This window comes from Solanum pennellii, chromosome 5, assembly GCF_001406875.1.
Source record: "Solanum pennellii chromosome 5, SPENNV200".
Classification (NCBI taxonomy): domain Eukaryota; kingdom Viridiplantae; phylum Streptophyta; class Magnoliopsida; order Solanales; family Solanaceae; genus Solanum; species Solanum pennellii.
The window spans coordinates 49,215,577-49,238,201 of NC_028641.1; positions in this window are offsets into that span (position 1 = coordinate 49,215,577).

Genomic DNA, 22,625 nt, shown 5'->3' on the forward strand with positions numbered 1-22,625 from the left:
TTGCCTTTGTGTCTGTCTTAGATCAGAAGCGAGCTCACGTTGCTTCTTTTTTTGAATCAAAATATTTTTTGTGAATATTAGTTTATGTAATAACTCCATTATTATTGACAAAACTATCACATTTGTCACATATTTACCGATTACACCCCAAAAACGCTGATAAAAACTCAAATTCATCCCATAATGACCTGACGCCTTATCTGAATGCATTGGAAAGACAACTTCTTTTATCTCATCAATAGTGAAAAGTCGATTCATGAATGCATTCCGATATGCTGTAATGTTACCCTCAATCCTATCAAGAATTTGGTTCATGTGTCCTTACTCAAGCGTGTATAATGATTCAAAAATACTATAAATAATGCCCTCTAAAACACTATTCCAACCATTGTTAATTCTTGAGTTAAGATTAGCAAATCTGAAATAATAAAAGATTAATAGAAAATTAAAAGGACTATTCGAGTTCTTAGAACTCATTGTGTGTCCTTAAGAAATTTAATCTCCTCAAGAACCCGAGTTTGTAGATTAATTCATCACAAGATAAAATGGATTGACGATTAAAAAGTAGTGGAATCTCAAACTTTAATAATTTCAACAAACTAAACATTACACCAACATATCACATACACGTACACGATCGGTCAATTTTGTTTTGTTAAAAATGTATGCAAGAGAAATTATGAATTCAATGTAGAAAAATGAGATAAAGTCACCCTATTAATAGACAACAAAGGGTAAAGTTCACTATCTTTGGAAAACGTACAACCTTTAATTTAAATCAAAACCCTTCGGCAAAGTAACAACCCTTTCGGAGAGTCACAACCCTTCATTTTCTGTTCACACCTTTAAAACCCTTGCATATCCCACATGAATAGGGAATGATCGCATATGGATTAGTAAGGATTGATTGCATCTAGATAAGTGGGTTTTCGTTTGAACTTTCCAAAGTGAACATATATCGGATATACTCGATAATTACATAGATCTGATATCTTTGCAATGTCAATCTTGGGTGTATACATAGACAATATAAGTCACACACTCAAACCTTAAATTATTTTTGGTACTGGTTGTCTTTTCATTTCAGCCATGAACATGTCTTGGTTTACAAGTGAGTAGAGAATTGGCCTTACCGGATTCTCCATGAAGCAACTTACACTTCACACATACATAGGTGATTTATAAATGTGTTATCTCGTAGATACACCATTTTACATACCCTTTATCAAACTTAGAAACCATTAAAAAGTCGTAATGACTTACCTTGTTACTTAGCAGTGTGATATCATCATAATGGACCATAAAAAATACTTTTACAGTGTCGGACTATCATAACTGATTTTGTTTGATCTCCTTGAACCTAGATCTTTGGATCTCCTGTATTCTAGGTAGACTTATAGGAACAATGAGTTGTCCTCGGCCAAAGTCTCATTCCTTGGACAATCTATCAACTCCCTTTAGAGTTAGGCCTTCTCTAAGTGGATCCGACTCATTATCCTCTAACTTAATATAGAACTTTGAACAATTCAACTAGACATTAGTTCTCTAAAGATATTACATATAAGTCATATCACAAGACTTTCTGTTATATATCATGTTTTCATGCCCTACATATTTCAAATTAACTATCACATTGTTTGCATGCTGGAGCTAAAGGTTTGGGCAAAAAATCTTTCAAGCATTTCGGGAGTCATTCAACTAACATCAAAACGTTATTTAGAGTGATCAAATAAGATTTCATAGTAGAGTGAGTGACACATTTATGTTTGGATGATTACCAAGATCCTACTCCTCCACCAATAGTAAGTAGATGTTCACTCGTGTACTTTACTTCATTTGACCTCTTTATTCAATTCTCGTATCTGTATTCTTCCAATATTGTTGAATATTAGTTCTAATGCAAAGCAATAGTTTTAATTTTAAATACTCCAAAACTTTTTTCATTGTCACAATTATTAGAGTCTTGTTAATATTAAAATCCAAATACTTGAACTTGTAAAGTACCTTTTAAAACACATCAGTAACTTCAATGACATTCATATCGAAGCTTCTTTCTTCCATATTCTTAGTAGTATTTATGTCAGAAATTTCTCTTTTTGTGATCAACATGTCATCAAAAGAAATCCAAACAATTACCTTGGGACTTGGAGTGTCTTTAATGTAAAAACATTTATCACATCCATTGATCTTGAGTTCATTTGCCATTATAGTATTGTCAAACTTTAGATGTCATAATTCGGGCACTTATATTTAGTCCATAAAATGACTTAAAAAGTTGATAGACTTTCTTTTTATTACCAAGAACCACAAAGCCCTCGGGTTGTACCATGTAAATTTTTTCCTCAAATTCTCCATTTTAAAAAAAACGTTTGGCATCAATCTTGCAGAATTTGAATGCCATATACCGCAACTAGCAAAATTAACATCTGAATTGATGTAATCCTTATTTATGGCTATTTTGTGTCAAAATATTCAAGGCTTTATTATTGTCTAAAGCCTACGACAACAAGTCTTTCTTTGTATTTTTTGATTATTTTATTTAACTTTTTTTCCTTTTATAGATCCACTTTGAACGCAAGGGTTTATTTCCCGGAGGAAGATCAACAAACTCTCAAGTATGATTGCTCAAGATTGAGCCAATCTTATTGTTGCCAGCCTATTACCAAAAAGAATGAGTTCATAGAGGACATAACTTCTTCGAATTTATGAGACTCATTTCAAGAAAAAAAGTTACAAAATCAAACTTGAAGGAAGTAATTTGTTAATTTATATTTAAGACACCTCTGAATCTCTTTACTAATTACATCCATCTTTGGTTCTTTCAAAGATTGTTTAGACCCTTTGTTTGACTATCCGATAGTTCAGACTTATGAATCATAAATCAACATTCTTTACTATTTGTAGAATATCTAGGAATATACAATCCATAGTCTTAGGTCTTATTTGACTCATTTGGGAATAGTTCCCTCATTTGATTTCTCATATGGAATACACTATATTGGAAATTGCTAGATCATTATCTTTCAAGAGTTAATTCTTGTATATACTTCAAGGGACGTCAAGAAAATCTCTATCAAGCTACAAGAAAGCCATAAAAAAATGACTTTTTAGTGCTCCCTTTCTTACGAATTTTTTTTATTTGGTACTCCCTTTACTAACAAAACAAATATTCTCTCTTTCTTAACAGACAAACCTTTTTTTGTTATGTTTTTCTATGATGATAGCACCCCAAAAGTTTTGTGGTAAATTTTAAAATATAAGTAGGTCATTCAATACTTCCTTGGAATTTCCATTTTTTCGTGTCAACGATTTCATTAGATTGAGGTGAGTATGTGCAATAATTTTATGGATGATTCAATTTTCCAAATATATTTCTGCAAAAGAAGAATTTTATTGCAAAACAATTTCATATTCATATTTCTAATCATGGTAATCTTTTTACCCAACTGATTTTCAACTTCAGTTTTATATTGCCTATATGTTTCTATTGCTTCATCCACCATTTAGCAAATAAACACAACGATATCTAGTGCAATTGCCATAAACTTTATGAAATGTTTTTTCCAACCAAGTGATGGTGTTGACTTTATAATATAAATGTCAATGTGAATTAAATAGTAATTAAAATTCCTCTCAAAGTAATTATACATATGCTTAACATACATCAATTCCACACATACTAGACATTTTGATTTATTTCATTAAAAGTTGGCTAAAACTTCTAAGTTAATCAATTTTTTCAATGTTTTGTAATTTACATGTTCCAAGGATTTATGTCACAGATAGTTTGATTCAAGCAAGTAATAACAAATAGAAATTCTAAGTTTGAAAAGACCTTTTGTCAGGTAAATTTTTTCCAGATATATTTTGTGTTTTACATCTTATAACTTTCTCAAATACACACATATTTTTAGAGTCAATACCTTGTCATATGTTCTTTTTAGAAGGATCTTTCCATAAAATTCAATTCTCTATAGAATTACCATGACCATAGTCTCATCGATCTAATAAGGGCATTATCCCCCGAATGATATTGTTACATAACAATAACATTTGTTAGTAGATTTGTTGGTATTATGAGTGAATAGTTTGTCCAATACTACTTTGTTTAGTAAAGTTATAGTTTTGGTTATGAATGAAATATGCAGTTACCAAAAAAACCTTTTAACCGGTGTTCATTTCTATAAAAACAAATTCATTTTAATAGACGTATATTTTAATGATAAATCTTAATCTTAAAGTAACCTTTTTTCATCAAAGAGTATAATTCCTTTGAACGGGTAAAATAAATTTGTGGTTTTATACTAGTCATATCATATAGTATTAAAGAAAGACTCATATAATCTTTTAAATTTCATATCTTGTACGTTCAAATTTAAATTAGATAGTAAGTGTAACCTTTTCTTTATAACAGGTAAAGAACCTACCCCACCCCCACCCCCGCCAGATTTAAAATATGTTCTCAAAATTATTTTTCAACTATGTGAAATTATTTTTCATATGTTTTTCACCACACATTCAAATGTGCACCATCAAAATACACATTAGAAACAGGAAACTTTCTTTTGGAGATTTAATCCATAGAAACACCCATAGCAAGTACAAAAAACACTAATTTGATGTCACTAGTGTTCAATTTACTTTCAGTCACAATTAGACAGACCAGTGAGTATTTAGGATAGTAAAAATAAAGATTCAATCATTATACAACTTGTTTCTAGATTAATGAGGATGTTTTTATATACTTTCAATCCTTCAACGAATGAACCTTGAATACTGGTGAAGTCTTACATTCTTTGAATCAGTTTCACATTCAGACGGAGTAATAAACCAAAAAGGTTTTGATCTCCAAAAACTTCAAATACAATACCGTTTCTAGCTAACCATGAAGATTTTATCTTTTTCAAATCATTTAGCCTTTATAATCCTGATGACGATTTTCTACTCTTCAGGTAAAAAAATTTATTCAAACGGAGTATTTAACAAATTGGTGAAGTTTTAATATCGTTCAAATAAATGCACAATCTGATTTGTTCATGAAGTGCTTATATTCTTCAAACCAATGGAGTAAAAATCATAGGATTTTAGTCCCCAAAAATCAGAAAAAATCACATTTCACGTAGAGTAGAAGACGACTAATGTTTTTCTCCTCCTATAAACAGAATACATATTAATAGTAATAAATATATATTCTCAGATCACCACATACTGACCATCTATCCTAAAATTTATGAAATAAATATAATAACTTATAAAGAATATAAAATAATAACAATAAAAGGAAATCAAGATAAAACTTGATTATCCCCATAGAATCATATTCTTTTTGTCATCAATGATTCCATGCAAGTCACTTTTCTTGCTTTTTTTTTTCTAGTTTCCATCATATTCAAAATTTTCCTTAAAAGGCATTGAATTTCAATGAAAACTAAACTAATATTCAATAATTGTTAGGAGATAATATATGTCCATTTACCTCTTCTCATAGTTTTATAAAAACAAAGAATATAGGGAAAAACAAATAAAAATCAAAGTGCAGATCTTAACCTATATGTATAAAAGAACGTTTCTCATCAAAAATAAAACAAAAGTAATTTAATACTTCAGTGCACTTGGGAAGAAAATAAAAATATTCTTACTTATCGAAGGTAAACATACTACAGAAAATAAATTCAAACATATTAGAGTAGTACTAATTCATCCCAGATCTCTTTTATCCTATGATAAAATAATTCTCTTTTTCTTCTCCCTTTTTGGAATGAAAAGAAGGCAAAAAAAAGTAAAAGTAATTTCCTTACCACATAAAATACCATCAATAATATAAATTTCTTAATCATGCTATTTCCTCTATTCAGATTAGCAAACAAAAAATAATAAAAGTTAAAAAGAAAAATAACAACCATGATAAGTAGTTATCAACAAGCCCTAAAGATTATATAGTGTATTTAGACAGTCATTAAACATCAATGGTAATCAACAACCAATAAACACCATCAGTATTCTATAGTAACAATTGAACACTATTGTTTATTCCTTTCATCTTCTAAGGAAACAAAGAAACACATTATTTTCTTCTCTCTTCTTTTAAGGAAATAAGTATGTTTTTATCTTTTGAACTAATAAAAGTAAAAAATGATTTATTTCTAAGCAGAAAATATACTAATAGTCCTTTTGTTTTCTGAACTCTATCAATTAATTAGGCATAGTAGGGACCACATATTTATTAGCGGAGGATTTTAATTGTAATATTTTATTCGTAAAAGCATGAATTAACCATATAATAATATATGACACACTATACCACTAAAAATCCGTAAATGCACTCCACTATTTAATCCCAATTTTTTACTATTACAACATATTTAACTTCCATGTTAGCATTACCGACACAAATAAATTAAATCTAACATAAAAAAAATTAATTCATTGATCAATTAAATCCTATATATTAATAATTGACGTGACAGATATACATATAATCCACCTGCAGGATTTTCACATTATTACTTATAAGCAACCATAAATGGGTGTTATTTTTGTTATATCAGTGATATGGTTCTATCAAGTAATAATTATTTCACTAATGTAATTTGTTATTATCCAATTCAATAGGAATATTTTGACTCATCATAGAGTATCACCATTCATAGATTAAAATAACAAAAAAAAAACTAGATGTATCATTATAATTACGTCAAGATTAAAAGTATAAGCTTATGTTATGGACTAGAGATGCTATTTATTGAAATTCAGAAACTAAATGCATATCCCGAATTGGACCGTTCAATACATGCAAAGTGAAGTAACATAAGAAGTTGGAATTTTAGAATTCCTATATTTAAGATTGAATTATATTCAATATTGTTTTACAATCATTAAGATGTTTCTCCAACATTGTAACACCCCGTATCCAAAACAGACCAGAAATTAGTTTTTTTGAAAATCTATAGGTGCAATTGATGGTGGACATCGACTGATCGTAGTCTTACCCATGTCCGTCCTGCACATCTGTCGATGGAGTCCGAAACCCCCAAAATCTTAGCCTAGGAAAATTTGACTAAGTGTCGAACAACGGACGGGGTCAGACTACGGTCCGTAGTGTAACACCCCCTAGCCAAAACAGACAAAAAATTAGTTTTTCAGAAAAATCTGTAGGTGCTACCAACGGTGGCATCGACGGACCGTAGCCTGAACCACGGTCCATCCTACACAACCGTCAATAGGATCAGAAACTACCAAAAAATTCAGCCTAAAAAAATTGGTTAAGTGTTGGACGACGGACGGACTTACGGTCCGTAGGTCAAACGACGGTCCATATTCCATGACCATCGATCAAGACTCCCTTCAACCACTCTCTAACAAGAGCTATGGATGACCAGCATGGTTCATAGTTGAACCTACGGTCCGTAGGTCAGACCGTAGGTGGACAATTTGCAGCCAGTTAAGGGGAAATGCAGTTGGGTCAACTTAAAATGATCATAACTCTTAGCACAAAATTAATTAGGTCTCCCATGAACTACCCACAGACAGATAATTGAATCATCTTTCCATAGCCACCGACCTTGCTAAAATCAAACCTCCGAGTAAAACGTTATGCCTATTTTAGTAAATACTTGTCGGACAGGCCCTCACGACGGACCCAACGACGAGGCGACGGGCACACGACGGACCGTCAGTCTTGGCTGTCGTGAGGCCCGATAGTAACCTTTCCAGGGGTCTTCTTGATCTTTCCCACTTCGTTTAAATCCTAATTTATGTCATTTTGACCCTAAATCATCAGATTTTAGTAAGTTTAAGCCTAGAAACATAATTAAAACATATCCAAGTCAAATCATAAATCAAAACATACAAAATTAGAAGCAAGAGAGGAGAAAAAGCTCAAGAACCCTAGTTCAAGAACGCCACAAGCTACAGCAGTTCCAGCCCCGAAACTTAAGTATTTTTCCGTGGATTTCATCACCAGGTATGTGGGATTTCACTAGTGGGTTCCTTTCACCCATTGGTTCCTTAGTTTCAGTCAGTTCTTGATTCTCTTGTCATGATTAAACCTAGGGTTTCTAGAACATTGATATAACTTCATGAATTTATTAAATATATGTTCCAAATCAGATTATCATGTTATTACTCAGATTATCGCATGAATTTCAGAACCCTAGTTTTGTATTTCTTTAGTTCTTGAATAACACATGCTAGGTCATATATTTCAGACACTCATGCCTCAGTTATAAATGCATAATTACAAGATTAATTGTTGTATTCTTAGTTTACATGTTCAGTTTTGAGCTATCCAGTATTTATAGAAATTCATACATAATCAGTTAATGTACAGAATTCATTGGGAGTAGTATAATACCGAGTTGTACTAGGGTTTAGCGTACCCAATAGTCCCAGAACTACTTGCCAAGTAGGTTGTAAGTCCCATCTGTGGGATATCAGTTTAGTGATCACACCAGCATGCCTTTATACCTTTGGCCAAGTATATTGGGTCCTCTCAATGGGGCGTATACATCGGACTCCACATTTAGCTCATGTGGTTTTATTATCGGTTATTAGTAGCTCCCACAGTTCAGTCAGCATGTTATAAATTTGTTATTGCATCAAGTTAGCTCAGAAATCAGCACATCACGTTCAGATTATTATACTTTATTTTTATGTTTGTTCAGTTATGTTTTATTTCAGCTTTACTCTATCCTACATGCTCAGTACCTTTCAAGTACTGACGCATACGTGCGCTACATCTTCTCTTGATGTAGGTTCAGGTTCTCAGCATCAAGATAACGCATAGATCAATTTCCCGATCTCCAGTTCAGCAGATTCACTGTTGAGTCCTCATTCTCCGAGGACAACAGTCATGAGTTTCATTTCAATCTTTAGTCATTTAGTTTCAGTTTTTTCTAGATTTAGCTGGGACTTGTCCCAATATTTCTAGTCTAGTTTAGAGGCTATTTTCATACATAGTTAGATTCAGCTTAGTATTGAGTTAATATTTCTTTTGTATTAAACTCATTATTTTCAAATATCTCAGTTATAATATGGGTATTCCCCATATTTTCATTTTAAGTATGATTTCGCTTCCACAACAGTTTATTATCTTTAGTATGCCCATGATCATGCCTGCAGGGTTAGCTTGGCATCACTTGTGGTCCTAGGTTCCGTGTCCGCGTGTCGAGGGTAGCTCAGGGCGTGACACGTAGTCTGCGTCCGTCGATCAACAACCCATTGAACTATTCTCTGACAAAAACCACGATTGATTAGCACAGTTCGTAGATGGACCTATAGGCCGTAGGTCTGACCGTATGTGGAAGTTAGCAGACAATTAGGGGGGAAATGAAGTTGGGTCAATTTCAAATAATCATAACTCTTATTACAAAATGATTAGGTTTCTCATGACCTACAAAAAGATAGATAATTCAATTAGCTTTCCATAGCCACCTACCTTGCTAAAATCAGACTTTCGAGTAAAAAGATATGTCTGTTTTAGTAAAGGCATGTCGAACAGAACGAACCTATGGACCCAAACGATAGACTATCGATTGAACGAGGGCCCGTCAGTCCAGGTAGTTGTTTGGTCCGACAGCAATTAACTTAGAGGTCTTTTGGTATTTTCTCACTTTGTTTAAACCTTAAGATACATTGTTTTGACCCTAAATCATCAAATTTTAGTCAATTAAAGCCTCGAAACATGACTAAAACTTACCTAAGTCAAATCATTAAATAAAAACTTAGAAAATTAGAAGGAAGAAAGGAGAAAAAGTTAGAGAACCCTAGTTCAAGAACGCTGCAAGGTTCCAGCAGTTCCAGCTCCGAAATTTAAGTGTTTCTCAGTGAATTTCATCACCAGGTATGTGGGATTTCACTAGTGGATTCCTTTCACCCATTGGGTCCCTAGTTTTCATTCAGATTCTTGATTCTCATATCATGATTAGACCTATGGTTTCTATAACATTAACAGAACTTCATGAATTTATTAGTTATATGTTATAAATCATATTATCATGTTGTTACTTAGATAATTGCATGAATTTTAGAACCCTAGCTATGAATTTCTTTATTTCTTTAATTACACATGCTAGGTCAGATATTTTAGTTTCTTCAAATATACATGCCTCTGTTATAAATGTATAATTACCAGATTAATTGTTATGTTCTCAGTTTGCATTTTCAGTTTTGAGTTATCTAGTATTTATATAAACTCATAATCATTAATTATATAATTTATTGGTTGTAGCATTATACCGAGTTGGACTAGGGTTCAGCGTATCGAATTAGAACAAGAACTACTAGCCAAGTAGGTTGTAAGTCCCTTCTATGGGCAATCAGTTTAGTGAACACGCCAGCATGCCGTTTATAACTTTGGCAGGGTATATTAGGTCCTTTCGTTGGAGCTATACCTAGGACTCCTCATTTAGGTCGTGTGGTTTTATTATCGGTTATTAGTAGCTCCCGCAGTTCAGTCAAACTCTCTTGCATTGACCATTTATCAGTATTACTCAGTCTTCGATTTCAGCATATTATAAATTGGTCATTGCATTCAATTAGCTCAAAATTTAGTATATCCTTTTCAGATTATTATACTTGCTTTTGTGCTTATTCAGTTATGTTTTTTTCCAGCTTTATTCTATCCTACATGCTCAGTACCTTTCAAGTACTGATGCATACGTGCTCTACATCTTCTCATGATGTAGGTTTGGGTTTTCAACATCCAGATCACGCATAGATCGATTCCCGATGTCTAGTTTAGCAGATTCAGTGGTGAGTCCTCAATCTCTGAGGACAATAGTCATGAGTTTCTTTTCAGTCTTTTAGTCATTTAGTTTCAGTGTTTCCTTGATTTGGTTGGGGCTTATCCCAGTATTTTTAGTCCAGTTTAGAGGCTATTTTCAGACATAGTTTCAGCTTAGTAGTAAGTTAATATTTTCTTTGTATTGAACTCATCAGTTTTAATGTATCTCAGATTTAGCATATGGGTATTTCCCCATGTTTTCATTTTAAGTATGATTTAGCTTCCCCAACAGTTTATATTCTTTAGTATGCTCATGATCATTCCTGCAGGGTTAGCTTGGGACCACTTGTGGTCCTAGGTCCCGTGTCCGCGTCTCGGGGGTATTCTTGGGGTGTGACAAACTTCATCTTTGATTGTGAAAATTTTATTTCTAACTTATAAGAACCGACAATTCTAATCTTCGTTGTATGAGTTAAATAACTCCACACCAAAAAAATGTCTACTATATAAGTAATGCACACACATACAAACACAATGATATATTTAAACAAAGACTTCTTTGTAATAATTAACATAAAAAGTTATGTATTTATAAAGGATTAAAATCAATACTATAACTCAACCATATAGTTAATAGCATGTCCGAACAATCTCCCACACATAGACTTATAACCGTGCATGTATAACTTTAACACCCGTTTAATCCACATGCTTATCAATAAACTTCTTAGTAACACTTTGTTAAATGGATCTTCCAAAATTTTCTTAGATTCAATCATTAAAACTCAGACATAACCCCTTGAGTTATTTCACAAATCAAGTGATATTTCCTCTCAATGTAATTTCACTTTTTATGGCTTCTTAATTCTTTTAGTTGGACACTGCACCATTATTATCATAATAGAGTGTGATTGGTGCCTCAATAGAAGGAACCACTCCAAGCTCTTTAGAAAATTTCTAAGTCAAAACAACCTCTTTAGCCGCCTCAGAGGCTTCTACATATTAAACTTCAATGGTGGAATAATCAAACACATCATTGCTTTATGATCCTCAAAACTATAGCTCTAACTCCCAACGTTAATGCATATCTTTGGTAAGTTTTCTAGAATCTCTATTTGACCGGAAATCTGAAACTATATATCAAATAGGTACAACATTTCCAGGGTGGAAAACAAGCATATAATTCCTAGTACTTTTAAGGTATTTTATAATATACTTGACTACAATCCCATGTTCTTGCCCAAAAATCAGCAAACCATGCCTACAACATAGACGATATCACGTCTACAACATATCATAGCATACATGAGACTCCCTACAGCAGAAGCATAATGTACTATCTTTGTCCGTACTATCTCGTCAGTCGTTTAGGGAGACAGATTCTTTGATACAATAACTCCTTATCAAAATGGAAGAAACCCCTTTTTGGAATTTTCCATGCAAAATAACAGTATCAATATATAGTGCTTGAGACAAACCTGATATCCATTGTTTGCGATCTCACAAGAGCTTAATCCCAAGTATATGAGCCACTTCTCCCAAATTTTTCACATCAAAACGCGAGGATAACATCTCCTTAAAAGAACTCAAGATGCTCACATTATTTCCTATGAGTAAGATGTCATCTAAGTAAAGAATCAAAAATGTTACTCTGTCTCTATCCAATTTCTTATGCATGTATGATTCATTTTCAAACTGATCAAAACCAAAAGTTTTAATTGAATTGTAGAAAACATAGTCCATTCCCATGATTCCTGTTTCTATCTATAAATGGACCTCTAAGTTTATCCTGACCCGTTTACACCCCCTAGTTGTTACATGGTGTACTCGACCTTGAAGAGGTCTTATAGAAGCCTCATAACATTCATAACATTCAATCATAAGGAAAAATGACATGGAATTAAAACTTTTCATTCAAAAACCTAACTTCAAGAACACGACAGTTAAAATCATAGTGGAAGCCTACATCTCACATGGACATCTAACCAAGATATGGTGTCATGCCTCGAGCTACCCCCGAGACATGGACACGGAACCTAGGACCACAAGTGATCCCAATCTAACCCTATTGGCATGTGCATGAGCATACTAAAGAATATACACTGTTGCGGAAGCTAAATAATAACTTATAATGAAAAGATGGGGAACACCCATATTCTATAACTCAGATAAATAAAATCAATGAGTTTAATACAAAGAAGTTATAAACTCAATACTAAGATCAAGCTAACTATGTATTATAATAGACTCTAAACTGGAATAGAAATACTGGGACAAACCCCAGTTAAATCTAGCAAACACTTAAACTAAAAGACTAAATACTGAAAAGAAGTCATGACTATTGTCCTCGGAGAATGCGGACTCACCATTGAATCTGCTGAACTGAAGATCGAAAATCGATCTATGCGTGATCTGGATGCTGAGGACCTTAACCTACATCACGAGAAGATGTAGCGCATGTATGCATCAGTACTTGAAAGGTATTGAGCATGTAGGATAGAGTAAAGCTGAAATAAAACATAACTGAACAAGCATAAAAACAAGTATATTAATCTGACATGATAAACTGAGTTCTGAGATAACTAGATGCAATGACCAATTTAAAATATGCTGAAACTGAATACTCAATATACTAATAAATGGTCAATGCAGAGAGACTGACTAAATTGTGGGAGCTACTAATAACAGATGATAAAACAACATAAGCTAAATGTGGAGTCCGATGTATATGTCCCATCGAGAGGACCCAATATACCCTACCAAAGGTATAAAGGCATGCTGGCGTGATCACTAAACTGATTGCCCACAGAGGGGACTTACAACCCACTTGGCTAGTAGTTTTGGGACTATTGGGTACGCTAAACCCTAGTCCAACTCGGTATTATGCTACTCCCAATGAATTCTATAAATTAACTGATTATGTCTGAGTTTCTGTAAATACTGGACAGCTTGAAACTTAACATGTAAACTGAGAATGCAACAATTAATCTGGTAATTATGCATTTATAACTGAGGCATGTTCATTTGAAGTGTCTGAAATATATAACCTAGCATATGTAATTCAAGAACCAAAGAAATACAAATCTAGGGTTCTGAAATTCATGCGATAATCTGAGTAATAACATTATAATCTTATTTGGAACATATATATAATAAATTCATGAAGTTCTATCAATGTTGTAGAAACCCTAGGTCTAATAATGATAATAGAATCAAGAATCTAACTGAAAAATAGGGACCCAATGGGTGAAAGGACCCCATTAGTGAAATCCCACATACCTGGTGATGAAATCCACGAGAAAATACTTAAGTTTCGGGGCTGGAACTTTTTGCGTTCTTGAACTAGGGCTCTTGAGCTTTTTTATCCTTAATTTCTTCTACTTTTCTAAGTTTTAATTTAATGATTTAACTTAGATATGTTTTAGTTATGTTTCTAGGCTTAAACTGACTAAAATATGATGATTTAGGGTCAAAACGACGTAATTTAGGGTTTAAATGGAGTGGGAAATGTAAAAAAGACCCCTGGGAAAGTTGCTGTCAGACCAAACGACGGCCAGAAGTGATGGTCCGTCGTCTGACCGACGCCCCGTCGTTCGGTCCGTCGACTGGGCCTGTTTACCAAGTCTTTACTAATGTTGTCATAACTTTTTACTCAGAGGTCAGATTTTAGCATGGTCAGTGGCTATAGAAAGCTAATTCAATTATATATCGGTGGGTATGTCATGGGAAACCTAATTCATTTTGTGCTAAGAGTTATGGTCATTTTAAATTGACCCAACTGCATTTCTCCTTAACTGTCCGCAAATTTTCCACCTACGGACTGTGCTGGTTATCTGTAGCTCTTGTCAGAGAGTGGGTTAACGGGGGTCTCAATCGACGGTCACGGACTACAGAACGTCATCTGACCTACTGACCATCGGTCCGTCCGTCAATCAAGACTTAGAAAATCTTTCCCCGCAAAGTTTTTTGGAGTTTCTGATCCCATCGACGTTTGTGCTAGACGGACCGTCATCTGTCCTACGGACCGTCGATGCCACCGTTTGTTGCAGCTGCAGATTTTTCTGAAAAAACTGATTTTTGGTCCATTATGGCGAGGTGTTACACATGGAACCTAAATATAGGGTCACAACCCTTCACAATCGAAAGACATAAATAAAACTAGGCATAACCTATTACAAATTAAATACAAGAAACTTCTAAATACTTGTCCCCGAATCATGAGGACATACACTTGGTTGTAGAGAATTCTATCTCTTGCCATAACCTACACTTGTCGTAAAAAGTAAAAGAAATATTGGTTAGCAAAATTAAGTACTAAGTATGATGATCATGCAAAAACATGCTTAGAAAGGGACATTTCATTTGAAAGTTATGCATATGCCATTTTGGTAAAACTTCATGAATAAGAGAATATTATGCATAATCTCAAAAACTAATCAATATACAAGCGAGATCTTCACATTAGGATATATTCAATATAAAAGCTTTAGACAATACATATTCCTAAGGAACATAAGCATTACATACTTCACATAAACACATTAAAACCATCCCCTAAGACAACTTTAAGTCATACTTGTGCAATGTTTGTGTAGCATCCAATAATACTACTCACACGAAATATTCGTCAAAGTCAGCCTAGACTAGGCACATTCATATTCATCGAGTCAACACAAGGAAATAACTCGTAATACAACCCAAGAAAGATATACACTAGTACATAAAATACATAAGTCAACATTCTATATTAACTTAATTAAGAGTACCATTATTCATTAGACATTGAGAAAAGACATAAAGTAATCACTAAAGTTGTCTCGAATTTTTAAAAATATACCTTAGTTTTGCAACCGTCCTATTACCCCACTAAATAATTTAGAATAGATATAAATACATCATTTTTCGTCCATCTGACATAGAGAGTGGTGTGCACTCTCTCCAAGAGAGTGAGCAACCTAGAATAACTAATATAATTTTATTTTTACAAGTATTTTATTATAAAATATATTTTCTTATTATTTTAACTTTTTTTCCTTTTTATTTTTTCTCTTTCTTTGTTCTTTCTTTTCAAAAAATCATTGTCATCTCCATTATTAAAGCTTCTTACTTTCAATGTTACCATTTTTACAACAACCTCACCTTCCTTTTTTTTTTGTTGCTATTTGTTTTGATCTCTTTATTTTTAAAATTTTATCTAAATATTTCTTACATTTTGAACAATTAAATAAACTCATTAGATTTCAATATGATTAGGAAATATCATATCATTTTGTTATTCGATTTCAATAAAGTTCTTTTAATTTTTGAGAAATTAATTTAGTTTTTTCAAATTATCATTTCTAATTTTGAATTTATATGAAAATGAGTACTTGATGATACCCTCAAAATTTTAAATTTTCTTAAAAAATAACTAATGTTGTTATAAATAATTCAATTAAGTCTAAATAATAATATGAATTTTATAAAGAATTTTACTGGAGAAGAAGAAGAAGAAAAAGAAAAGAAAAAAAAATGGAAGTGAGTTTCAATTTGACATGGGGGGTGGGAGGTGAAGAAAAAAAAAGAAAATAATTAAGGGATGAATCACTTGAATGTGGGAGGTGGAAGATGAAATGAAATTTAAGACATATAAATATTAAATTTCAAAAGTAAGAGAGAGAGAGAGAGAGAGAGAGAGAGAGAGAGAGAAATAAAGAAAAAAGATAAAGAAAAAAGTTAAAATGAAAAAAATTATATTTTTAATTAAATTAACACGTGTCATGGTGTGAACTCACTTGCTTCTTAAAATTTGGGGCTGATCGAAATATGGTATAATAATATATGTTAAAAATTGTTTAATGTGTTAATAGGACAATTGCAAGGTTAAGGTGTTTTTATGAAAATCTGAGACAACTCCATTGGTGACTTGATGTGTTTTCTCTTAGACATTATTTCAACATACTAAATATCAAACTTATAAGACATAATGGCATAAGCTCATAAAACCCTAGATTGCACTTGTGCCATGTATAGATAAGGCCCCATAACCCTACCTACACTAAGTACCATCTTTGGAATACCATACTCATACCTATCTTACATTAGTGTCATCCATAGTTCATACACATAGTAAAGATACATCAGGTTCATATTCATAATTCATAAACATACTTCATATTCATAGCACATAGACATATTTCATATTCACAACACATAACATAATGCAAATTAATAATACATAAACGTACATAATATTCACAACACATAATATAATTCATATTCGTAGTACATAAACATAATGCATATTCATAGTACATAAACATAAGAGGAACACACCATGACTACTCTCAAAGTCCACTTGTGCCATGTATGAATGACATCTCATACTACCACTCATACTAAAGACCCTTTTGAGGAACCATAGCATATAACTCACTTTCGTATACGTAATTCATATTCTTGTTAATTAGAGGAAATATAACCTTAACCGACATAGACCATGTGAGCTACATGGGATCCGGTGTCATATGACCTCACACCAAAAAAAACATACTACTTGTCTAAGGTAGAACTAACATATTTAGCTTTAGTGTGGGTCCACTAGATAATACCTATGCGGGCACATCGTTATGGGATAGGGAGATTACTTCTAAAATGCGGGCCTGACTAGTGGGAGAGTTTCCATCTCATGAGAGCATATGTAGAAGACCCGGCCTAATTAGTGGAAGAGTCTCTACCTCATTTTTCATATCCACTCAGTGCAAAGCATTATTCCCAATCTTATACATTAATAGTATTTAAATTGTATCTACACGTGTGAAGGAATACATTAGCCTTCACTCAATACAATTTATAATATAGCTCATTAATTAAATAAGGCGAGAACTACCTTTCACATTTAGAATCCTAATATACATGTGAGAAATCCTTTTACATATATTCATAGTGTTTTCATGAGAACTACCTTATAATCACAATAGGATCACCATAGACATGTAAATTTCATATCTCATAATGTGCAAAGGTGCATGTGAGAACTATAATTTCAATCGACACCATAGAATCACCATAATCATATTTATGTATGGAGTGTGTGTTTAATTGTCCATATTATGACAAAACAACAACAACATTATCATCATATACACTTCCCTCTCAAAGTGTTCATAAGCATGTACATACTATCATAATCATGCATAATATTCATATATTGCATTCAATTTATAGGCCATGCTAGTCAACACACCCACATTCTTTATACTAGACATGTACATAATCGTAATTAAATTAGTTCATTCATTCATTGCATGTGTATACTCATATAATCATAATGCAAGTCATGTGGGTAAAACCCTTGCACAATAGCACTACATATAATTCAACATATACCATAACTAGGTAAATTTCCCATGTTTCTCATGGCATTGAACTATTTAATTAGGCTTACATATGATCATTCGGTAATACTTGTATTTTCGACACATAATTGGCAAAAACATTTTGTCTTAAGGCAATGTGTTTCTCCGAAATCTTAAAGTGTTACATTTTTTAAAATTTTTATTTTTGTTATACAAAAGTTATGAGTCATAGATAGATTTTAAGTATAAGAAAGAAGTCTAAGAAAATATCTCTGGAAATAGTTGGTAAGTAAGATGTAATGAAAAGTTTTAAATTCTATGAAATAATAATGAACAATATTAGAAGTTAAAAAAGAGACCAAAAAAATGTTGAACAACAACACTCCCAAGTAAAGTGGAACATCACGTCGATACAAGATCATAATTAAATAAATTCAAATGGACGGTCTCGGACTCCCTTTTTGTGAACCTCAATCTTCTATTTTTTATTATGGTATGTCATATCAAGTATATGCTAAAAATGACCCTAAAGTTGTTATTATCATAAATGGTTTTTGTCATTGTCCTAAAATTGTCATTACTATTTTAAAGGTTTCATATCAACGACCCCAACTTATTTGGATTAAAACATAGTTATTGTTATAGTTATAGTATGCAGTTACAAAAAATTAATGCAATTACCAACAAAGAACTAAGTGACATCTAAATATTCACAACCGGATATACTAAACTAAAATTTTGACACACAACATATTAAAATCAAACAATAATTTTGTGAGCACTTGAATACACAAATATCCAAAACTAATAATAAAGACATTCTTACTTTCCCAACAATCAAGAAGAAAAAGGCATGTGCTTAATATATTTTACAAAAAGATAGTCTTACAGGTTGTATCTAAGTTTACAGTCCACAATTTTAATTGGAAGAAGTCAAAAAGAGTATTTACATCTTTATCTAAACTTAAAATATTTATCAAAAGAATAAAAAAACGATCTTTAATGAAAATTAATAACTTAATTATGGTTAAATATGTATCTTCAAAGGCAAATGGTACTTCATATAATTGTCCCTTTATAACAATATTAAATTCAATGACACTTAATTAATATCAGTAAAGGTTGTAGCACTTTTTGTGAATGTGCATATTTACTGTTAATAAAAATATTTTTGCTAGTGTATTTTTGACATTTGTTAATTTCACCAAAACTTGATCTCTTATTATGCTGAAATAGAAGACAAGAAGAAGTATGACAAATTGGTTAACTTGCAATAAAAGATGTGGACTAATTGTCTATGTACAAATATGCTAGAAATAGTGCAACGACATGCCAAAATTTTGTACCTAAGAAAAAACAATCAAAATAATATACTAATTGTGGAAAGTAAGAAAACAATCATTTTGGTTCTTTTAACAAACTTCATCATTGGTTCTATATTAGTTGTCAAAGATATGTAGTTGTGTGCTATCAAATATAGCATAATACACAAGCAATCTTCTCAAAAGTATATGAAGAAACACTGTAAAAAAAAGACAAAAGAGAGGATAAATTTTCAATCTTCTTCACTGGAATTATGAAGATAATTTAGAAAAAGGGACCAAAATAACAAAAGAAATTGCAATAGATACATGATTCACTATGATTATAGTAAAAAAATTAAGCTTCATGAAATAGGAGGAAGAAAACTTTGAGAAAAGAAATGCACTTTATACGAAGCATATTAATGTATTTGAATTTGACAAATACATACAAATAATAATGACAGAAATAGAAGATTTATGTACTAAAGAACCAAATGTAATGAATTAAACCATCAACCTTTTCAGTAGTGTTATGAGTTGTACACTAAAAGTACCAAGAGTAGTAATGTCGCATTGTAATTGTAACATTCCGGAAAATCATATGTCTAATGCAGAGCAAGTATGCCCTTAGGATAGCCTGTTAGGGGTACATAGGCACCCCAATGCCCAATATTGAAAAATATTGGGCATACTATAGAAAAATTGGCTAAGGGATATTAGCCAATCTTCTATATACGAATAAGAAATATACTTTTTGGGTTGTCATACCCCAATCCAAGATTGATGTTCAATAAATGTACATGCAATGTAGACCCTAAGCTAAAACAAAATCAGTTATGAATAGTTTCACACAATGTACTAGGCATCGAAGTGTCAAGCCTGGTACCATTCCACATGACCATTTGAAATGATCATGTAAATTAAGTAGTGCCCAAGGACATAGTGAGAGGCCTTGGCAGAATAAGTAAACATTTCCAAATGAACCATAAATAATAGTTAGTTAGGAAAGTGCAACCAACCCATGTGCAAGCACATGTGCAAGACATGTGAATAATCTGACAAAGGAGAGGACCACCCTAATCGAATTCAGTTAGGATAGTTTGGGGGGAAAAGTGCACAAGGGACCACTCCATGTGGGGCCTAACCTCCCTACAAATTCTAGGATCTAACATACTGGCCTTAATAACTAAATAACCTAGGACTAACCGAATTGTACCCATTAGTGCACCCGACAACCTAGGACCAAAACCGGGTTGACACTAACCTATTACTATTTAAAGAGACAACCTAGTACCTAACCTAGGATGGTCCAAAAGGTTAGTTATGGCCCTATCAACTAAGGGGTACTTAATTAATTCCCCTAGGTTACCTACTTAATTTATTTAGCAAATTAATTAATTAATTTAAAAGGGCTAAAACCTAAACTACAAAGAAAATTTTCAGATTTTGGTTTAGACAAGAAAGGGACAACCTAGTACCTAACCTAGGAAGGTCCAAAGAGTTAGTTAAGGTCCTAACAACTTAGATATACTTTAGAAAGTACCCTAGGCTACTTAATTAATTAATTTAAAGGATTAAATTAAATTAAATGGTCAAAACTGAAATCACGAAGAAGTTTCAAGATATCGGTTGAGACAAGAAAAAGACAACCTAGTATTTGGATGGTCCAAAGGATTAGTAATGGTTATAAAGAATTAAGGGTACTTTAGTAATTACCCTAGGTTACTTAATTAATTAAATTTGCCATTTAATTAATTAAATTAAAGGGGTTAAACCTAAATTCTTATACTAACCTAGTATAATGCAAGAAACATCCTAGTACTTAACCTAGGATGGTCCTAAAGGGTTTTTTATGGTCCAATGACTTAGGGGTACTTTAGTACTTACACTAGGTCCTAAATTAATTAAATTAAGGATTTAATCAATTCATATAAAGTCAAAATTTTGACATAAATCATAGTCAACACCAAAATTTTAGATTTTAGGTCAAGTCAACATTATCCTATGTTTAGTCAACTTAGGAGGTTTTTTTTAGTAATTAGTTAACTAATTTATTTAATTAGCTTATTAAATCCTAAGCTGAATAAGTCAAGTTCAGTTCCTAAACCTAAAAACCATGTTCAAACTCAAACAGATACACGACTAAAACCAGAAAACAAGCGTGAGAAAAACAGTGAACAAAACGCAAGAAAAAAAAACAGAAAATTTCTTAGACAATTTTTAAGGTTTCTTCAAGGTTCGTTCAAGGCTAAAGGCTAGGAACTTATGTAAATGATTAAAATATTGGCTAAGGTTTCATACATATCGCAATTTATATATGAACATACCTAAAAATTGTCTTATGCCAAAAAGGAAGAATTTGCTAGTCTAACATCCCAAATCTTTAGCCAATACTAATCATATGCCAGTTATTGTGTAGTAAGAGTATCAAATATATATTAAGCACTTCTTAAGAAATATCAATGAATCCATGACCAAAGGCATGACATTCATTAGGACAACTCCCGACATGCTCCACAAGAATGAACTATGAACACATGAAACTCATTGAATGAAGTGCTCATCGTCCATAAACGGTGATATGAAGCTACTACATTAAAGTAAGTAAGTAACGTGAGTTATAACATAATTAAAGGGGTATAAATTAAGTAAGTGACCAGAATTGGGTGTTAAAGGAAGTGAGGCAAGTCTTACTTACACCAAAGCTAATTTGTTAAAAGAATACTGTGAAACTAGTTTCATTAACACCTAAGGATGATATGTAAGGACAATTCACATTCGTAAATGTAATTTAAGGATGATATGAAAGAACAATTCAGATTTCATCAATGTAAAGTAAGGATGACCAGTCATAAATAGAGTAAGTAAATCTCAATCTACAAGTAAGCCTCCATAATGCTTGAGTTAATACTAAAAGATGATGAAATGAACATTCACGTAAAAAGGGATGAGTAACTAAGATATATGTAATAAAATGATGAAACCCTAAAAGGGTTAAGTAAGAGTGTGAAACATACTAAATGGCCATGTGCATTGGCATATGATGAAATGAACATTCACGTAAAAGGGATGAGTAAATATGAAAAGCAAATGTGCTAATGCTAATGAATGTGGTGACAATATGATAAGAGGCTAATGTGAAATATGAGAGCTCAAATGAGCCTAAGTAAATGTTACCAAATCATACTCACCTATGAGAGTGTAAAAATAATGAAGGGACCAGTCTCTAAGTACACTTAAATAAAAGTATTGAGACTGATG